At 46.5% G+C, this 7,695-nt stretch overlaps 1 pseudogene; it reads right to left on the bottom strand.

Annotated features, from left to right (window-relative positions):
- Positions 1–926: 926 nt before the first annotated feature.
- On the bottom strand, positions 927–2,983 carry LOC117033738 (ankyrin repeat domain-containing protein 7-like; annotated as a pseudogene).
- Between the last annotated feature and the right edge of the window lie 4,712 nt (positions 2,984–7,695).

Here is a 7,695-nt window from a genome sequence, read left to right as displayed (position 1 = left end):
AACTGAGGCCCAGAGAAGGGCTGGGACTAAACACAAATCTCCTGAGACCCAGAGGAATGATTATTCTCTTCTGCCAGCTAACTTGAGTTTTCACCAGTAGTTATTGCTTGAGATGAGTGGTTCTCAAAGGATGGTCCATGGACCACACCCCCCACACCCCCGCAGAGATCCTTAAGACCTTTTCAGAAGGTCTTCGAGGTCAAAGCTGTTTTCCTAATGCTACTAAGACAGTAGTTACCTTTTTGCTGTGTTGACATTTTAACTAATGTCAACTGCTGCTGGCATGAATTAAGGCAACTTGTACTGGTTGTCATTGAATTCTTCACCCTCAAGCACTTGTAAGGGGAAAAAATAGCCAGTTTCACACTAACATGTAATTACATGGGAACACAAAAAGCTTTTCTTCTGCAAACCCAAATAAGATGGTTGTCTTGAGGAAAAGCAGTTCTGCAGTTATTTGAGTTGCAAGCTGAACTATCCTTCCCACCATGGAATACAATTTTCACTTGAGAGAATGACTAACAAACTAATTATTCAGACGTAGGTATCTGGCAGACATTTTCCTAACAAATGAACAAAGTGAGCCTGTCACTTAAAGAAAGCAACTGACAATATTTACTACGAATGATAAAATTGGCTCTTTCAAGTGAAAATTAGAATTTTGGGGGAAAATTCATTTTCCCCTCTGAGCTTGACAGTTTTCTAAGAAATGCATTTACATGGAACATAGAAGAGCTGCATAACTCAGCAAACTAGTAGTTTTCAAGGGACCAATGTGAGATGGTACAGATCAGCATGGGTCAAAGGGCCATTCAAAGTGTAAGAATGGGTTTTCATGAACAGAGTATGAACATTTCATTGATATGTTTTCAGATTTCATATTGCAAGTAATCTTTTTTTGCATTATATGAAATTTTTTTTTTGGATTAATGTTTTTTATACATGATGACAGTCAGAAGGTGATTTTGCAGATTACTTGTCATTGAATTTGTTTTCCTTGATACTTGTCTTAGAGATTCCTGTAGATCTGTATCTAGATTGCTATTTTCAGAAGACTTTTTGTATTTCCTTGTTTGTAGTCAGAAAGTAATTTGAGGTTGAACTTGAAAGCTCTAAAATAAGCATATTCTTTTGCAGTCCATCCAGGGGTATCTTGAGAAAAGATACCAACAACTTGCTGAAGAAACAGCCTGACTGTGTCTGAGGATTCATCAAGCGTGAGGCCTGTCCTTTTCACCTTATCCACTGCACATTCGTTTGCATTTCTCTGTACTAGAAACGCCACCAATTCCTGATTGTTTTCATATACAGCTAGTAAAAGTGGTGTGAGATCATCCTTGCTCCTTGCTCCCATATGTGCTTTGTGTAACAGCAGCTTCACTGCTATGGCTGTATTCTGAGCAATGGCTGCGTAGTGGACACAGCTATCAATGTCCATTATATTTGGATCAGCACCACCCTCTAACAGAAGAGTTGCACCCTCCTCTTCCTGGCACTGGATGGCCTTCATCAGAGCTGTCCTGTTTTGTCACAGAGCTTTAGTTGGCATTTCTGTCTATTAGGAGAGTCACCACTCCTGGCTGGCCACTGGCACAGGCCAAATATAGGGTAGTCCTTGATCAAGTAAGACTCCATGTTACTATTTGAAGTCCATGGGTTGAGGTCTGAATCACCAAGCTTTTTCTGGCAGCAACATTTTGAGTAGTAAACTATTATTAAGACTTGCGATACAAGGTGGCTCCAGGACTGGCCTCATAACAGGAGTACTGAGCAGTGCTCTTCCATCACAAGAAGTTTGTGATGAGACGAAGAGTTAACAGGCGCAGGCTTGTGAGCAGGCTGGACCGAGCTTAAAACATTAAGTGCTTGGCTCTGACTCCCCTGGCTAGCACTGCACCTGCAAGCAGACAAGCACCTTACATCCATCATAGGTGAGAACAGAACAGTTCCCAATCGCAACACCAACCCCCTGCAAGCTGACATCCCTCATAGATGGGAACAGGACAGTTCCCAGGAGAAGACAATTGTTATGGCAGCCCCCCTGCAAGCTGTCAAGCACCTACAGCCTGCTTAGAAAAGTATAAAACTGCAGCTCGCTCTCTGACTACCCTGGCAAAACTCCTGCCAGTTCCGAACAGAACTCGCACTCTCTCTCTCTGCCTGACTTTCAATAAAGCTTTCTGAGAAAGCTCTCTCCCTTTCTAGAGTCTCATGAATTCTTTTCACGGTCTGCGAATGACCAGGAGCTAATTCTATGCCAATACAGTTTGGTACTGATTTCTGCTAGCCTTTCATTTGCCTTGTACAGAAGTGTTCATTTTGGAGACTTCAACTGTCAGAGGGTTAATTCTGAGTTCCGTTTGGCTTCTTATTGAAGCATTATTCTTCTCTCTTAACTCTCAAGTTTTTTTGAGACGCTGCTTGTACCTGTACAAATAGATTGACTTCTTTTAATTTTCCTACTCTATCTGAGGCAAAATAGATAGCCTAGGACATTGACAACCCCCTCTAGGGTACAATGTGAGGTACCTCCCTGGTTACACAAGTAACAAGAGACTGTGGCCAGTACCTGCAGCTGGAGAAAAATAAGAACCAGTTTCATCCAGTGAGGTTAATCCCTATGACCAGGGCCTGACCTTTATCTAATTGTTACGTCATGATAACCTCATGTGCATTGTGGTTACTACGACTCCCATCATGCATCTGATGCCATGACAGTTCCGGGAGAACCAAACAAGGAAGAAAAATCGGGAAACGGAGGGTCCTGCCCAGCGGAAGACGAATGAACCATGTCAGTGGGATGCCACCAATTCCTGCCCCAGAGGGATAAACCCCCCTGATTGTGGTTTCCTCAGGGCCTCTCATTCTCTGAGTTCACCTGTACTTTCAAGGGTGTACTTTCATTTTCGATAAATCACCTTCGCTTTCCTACATCTGTCTCGCTCTTGAATTCTTTCTTGCGCAGAGACAAGGACCCAGTCATGGCTGCTCCAGGTTGTGCCCTCTCTTGGACATCCCCCGGGGGTCTCCTGTGACCTATCCTGTCGCGCTCTTTCTTCAATCTCCCGTTTATAGTGCTCTACTTCACTGTAGTCTACCATATTTATTTGCATATGACTTGAGGCTTATTAATTCTTGTTTCAACTTTTTTTCTAATTCTCCAGTGTTTTGCATTTCTTTTGCATTCCTTTCATAGATGATAACTTCTGTTGAGGACATTGATTTTTTTCAACCAGTTGTAGAGGTTCTGAAGATGCAGTTTTCAGTTTTGCTGTAAGATCATCCATCTTCTGTTCTAACCTGTTTATCTGAATGTCCATTTCAATTTGATGAGGTTTTAAATCTCCAGGGAGACTAAGCTCTCCATTTTCATATTAATGTAACTTCCTTCTTGTAATTTTTAAGTTACTTAAATCTGGTAATCTTTTTTTTCTAACTCACCAGTTTTCTTCTTTTGTTCATCCAAACTATATTGCAAAGACTCCTTTAATTCAATATATTTCTTCAATTTTTCCTTTTCATCCTGAGACTATGAGGCTTTTCAGTCTCCATAATGGGAAATTGCTGGCCATGAGTTTTTCCACTCTTTCTTTGTTGAATTAACCCATTGCTGTCATCATCATCAGCAGTATTATGTTTTCTGTTACTTCCTTTTGATTGGTTTTGGGCTTCTTCAACCTCACTCCTGTGGCCGGTGGCGTCCTCAAGGACATTGCCCCAGAGGTGCGGTAACTGGGGATCCCACACGGTGTTCAACTCTGGAGCGCCGTCGCCGCCCCAGGCCTTCTGGCTCCCGGCTCCGGCCCAGGTGGCCGCCGCCACCACCGCTAGAAAGCCCCCAGTTTCCAGTGAGCCACAGGGCGGGGCCGGGGGCACCCTTTCCCCTGCCCCTCCCCCTCCCCAGGGGCCACCCCCGCTTTGAGGCGCGCGGGCAGGACTAACCATTGCGGAGGGTGCCCTGCTCCCCAGGACCCGCCGCCGATTCTCGCACTGCGCCCCTCCCTCTCCCGGGTGTGCGGGGCGCCAGGGGCCACTCGTAGAGAGGCTTAGCTGGGGGCGGGGCCGTGTCCCCAACTCCCTCCCGGGCTCCGGTGGCCTCCCCTCCCCCAGCTGCAGGGATAGCCCCAGACGCGCACGCGGCCTTCTACTCCCGTAATGGAACTAGTCTAGAGGAAATTCCACTTGTTGAGTTTTGTGGAGTATCAAAGAAGAATATCCACAATTACCTGAAGACGCTATTAAAATACAACTCTCCCTACTACCTAACTGTGAGAGGCTGGATATTCTATACAGACTTCAACTAAAAGAAAAAAAAAATGTTGCGGGGTAGACTGGTTGCAGAGCCAGATCAGAGAAACCAGCTGTCTTCCGTTAAGCCCGACAGCTTAATGGATAGCGGAGCCCCAACCAGCTCTGGGCCCTCTAGCTTGCAGCTCTTGCCTGGGGAGCTCAGAAAGTTTCTTCAATCTCTTCACCACTCCCTTCCCAAACGAGGCTCTTAGCCCCCCGACCCTGGCAAATCAATAACATCTCCTATCCGCGGGGATTAACCTCCCCTAATATCTAACTGCTCCCAGAGGGCCAGGGCTGCCTCCAAACTTCAAACTGTCCCCAAACAATGTCCCACGATACCGCTCCCTCCTGCCTTCCCCCCCCCACCTCTAGTTCTCTCAGGGGCTTGTGGCCAAGTAGGTGAAATCTACCCTGGATGGGGGTGTGGGCCCTCCAAATATAGCTCACACTCAGTGTGTGTGTGTGGGGGGGGGGGGTCTGAGCTTAAAGACACCCCCACGTCCCTGCCTTCAGCTCCCAAAGTGGGTGCTGGTCCCTTTCACTTGGGACCCAATTCCCATATGGGGAGGAGGAGATGATGTTGCTTTATTGGAGACAAATTAAAAATGAAAAACCAACGAACAACAAGCATCTTTTACTGTCAAGATGTAAAAATGTAAAATAATCTTTGCATTACATCTTTATTTTTTAATTAGTAAACATGTTTTAAAATTCCTGTTTTAGTCTTGATCATTGCAAAGATTGATAGACACAACCCATATAAACAAAAGCTCTTTTAGGTCCTCAATAATTTTTAAGAATGTAGACGGGACCCAAAAGTTGGAGAACTACTGCTTTATGCTAAAGTAGTGAAGGCACCTATTAGCCACTGTGACCAGGTCATACATTATCCAGCATTAGCATCCTTTTCCAGATTATTCTCCAACTCCAGGCTTCACTGTGAAAGTCCCTGAAATAAGGAACCTTACCTCAAAGGACAGCTGAGCAGGCTGACAGGGGACCCAGGCTTCTGATAATGGCATACTTTCTCTGTTCCTTTCCTGCTCTCCCTGCTAATGGAAAGAACCTGAGGCTTGAAGCCAGCAGAGCTGGGTCTCAGTCACAGCGCTTTTACCCAGCAAGTCCCCTGCTTCTCTGGTTTCTGTAAAGTAAAAAAAGGTTGCCTGTCCTTCCACACGGAGAGTGTTTTGAGGATTAAGCAAAGTAATGGAGACAAATCTGTAAAGTGCTCACAAATGTTAAGTCGTGATCATTTTCCAACAAATTCTCATACACAGTTATGGCGATTTTTAAAAACAAATATTTACCAAAAATGTGGCCCAATGCAGGCCTTGAACGCAAAAGCAATACTGCACAGTTCAAGCCCGGAAGGAGTTCTCAGTCTAATGAGGGAGATGAGAATAAACGATTACAAGACAGTGTTATATGGTAGAAGATCTCTGAAATCTTAACTGCTATTTCCCCCAAGCACCACTCATGCTTCTTGCTGCCTTGTGACCCATTTTTTACCCCAGATAACCGGATGGTGCTGCATCTGTGCCTCAACAAAGGAATGCTAGAGGAATTAAGAGTAAAAGGTTTTGAGTGTTTTGTCAAAAGCCTGAATTTGAGGAGACTGAAGGTTTAGAAATTACAAAGTGAGGCAGGGTAAAGCTTCCCCCTCCTCCTCCCAAGACTAGAAGAGTCTTTGTGGGCACCCTGAAGGGGAGCTATCAACGGGGCTCGTGGGCCCCAGATGAAAGGTCCTAACCTAGGGGAACCATGTAGAGAAGAGCCATGCAGAATCAGTGTGGGGACAGAGCCCCAAAAAGCAGTTTCCAGGCTCTCGGCCTCACATAGAAAGGTGCTGGCTCAGGTAGTAAATGGCCATCGACTGTGATCAAATGGCCATCAGCTGTGGCTAGTTGGCCGTCAGCTGTAACCAGTGAGCCATTGGGCACTAATATAACTGCCGTGGCTAGGCTAGCAGCAAATGGGGGCTAGCAAGGAGATGGTGGCTGAGCCTGCAAGCGGAGCAGTGAGGGTTGAGAACTGTGTGGCTCCTGGTTCCTGTGACTCCAACCCAGCTGCCAGTGAGAGTATAGTGGTGTGACTCCCCTACCTATGGCTCCATGGGTGTTCCTTTTTGGCCTTACCATGTCCTGCGTTCTTATGTGGGGAGCGGGAGCAGAGACCCCGCAGGCCGCCCTGTATGACAATCAGTATTCATAGAACCACCTGGTCTCCATTGCAGCCAACATCATCCGACATCAGAACCGGAAGGGTTCCTACGTGGTTGGCCTCTGTAGCCTGTGCCCTTGCTATACCTCCAAGCAGCACAGATTGTGCTGGTGGACTAGACGATGTGTCCTTTTCTTTGCCATTTGACCTTCTCATCAACAATCAGCATGTTGTTCTCAGCTAATCAGCAAAAGTGGTGCCCAGGTGTGCCCTCAAGACTTTCCTTAGTCACATTCTGATTAATCTTGTACAGACAACCTTCTTTTTAATGGCCTAAGTCTCTGAGCAGTTAAGGGGTAGAAGGAAAAGCTTCGTAGGCTTGAGCATGGGGGATACCAAATGGAACCAGCCTGAGATCCCCCCATAATCAGTGGGATAAAAGCTCAAAGAGAAATGAGCAGGGACACATCAGAGTACAGAGGAAGTGACTCATTCTTCCAGTCCGTCCCGGGCAGGAAGCGAATGGGAGGAAGAGGGTCAGGGAAGGCTTCACAGAGGAGGTGACATTTGAACTGGGTGTGGTTGCTGGGCCTCTGAAAATCTGTCATTGCCACAGACTCCACCTGTCCAGTCCAGGAAGAAGAGAGAGGCTGTTTACTGGGAAAGAGGAGCACATGGAGAAGGCCCCACTCTAAACCACAAGTCAGGTGGAGGTCCAGCAGACACCGGGTTTTCTCTAGAAAATGGGTGATTTTTTTCAGAGCATACAGATTGCCCTATTTATGTACCTATCCACCAACAAACAGTGCTAAGTTCTAGGACGGGTGCGGGGCTACACAGCAGTATAACAGCCACAATCGATTTATTGGTGTGGGGACAGAGCCCCAAAAAGCAGTTTCCAGGCTCTCGGCCTCACATAGAAAGGTGCTGGCTCAGGTAGTAAATGACCATCGACTGTGATCAAATGGCCAGCAGCTGTGGCTAGTTGGCCGTCAGCTGTAACCAGTGAGCCATTAGCCATGAATATAACTGCCGTGGCTAGGCTAGGAGAAGAGGCTAGCAGAGAAAAAAGAGAAGAAGGGGGGAGCTAGCAAGAAGATGGTGGCTGAGTCTGCAAGCGGCGGGTTGAGAATTGTGTTGCTCCTGGTTCCTGTGTCTCCAGCCCAGCCGCCAGTGAGACTATAGTGGTGTGACTCCCCTACCTATGGCTCCGTGGGTGTTCCTTTTTGGCCTCACCATGTC

The sequence above is a fragment of the Rhinolophus ferrumequinum genome, chromosome 14, assembly GCF_004115265.2.
Source record: "Rhinolophus ferrumequinum isolate MPI-CBG mRhiFer1 chromosome 14, mRhiFer1_v1.p, whole genome shotgun sequence".
Taxonomy (NCBI): domain Eukaryota; kingdom Metazoa; phylum Chordata; class Mammalia; order Chiroptera; family Rhinolophidae; genus Rhinolophus; species Rhinolophus ferrumequinum.
Note: the sequence above shows the minus strand (reverse complement) of the source record. Positions and strands in the feature narration are given on the sequence as shown.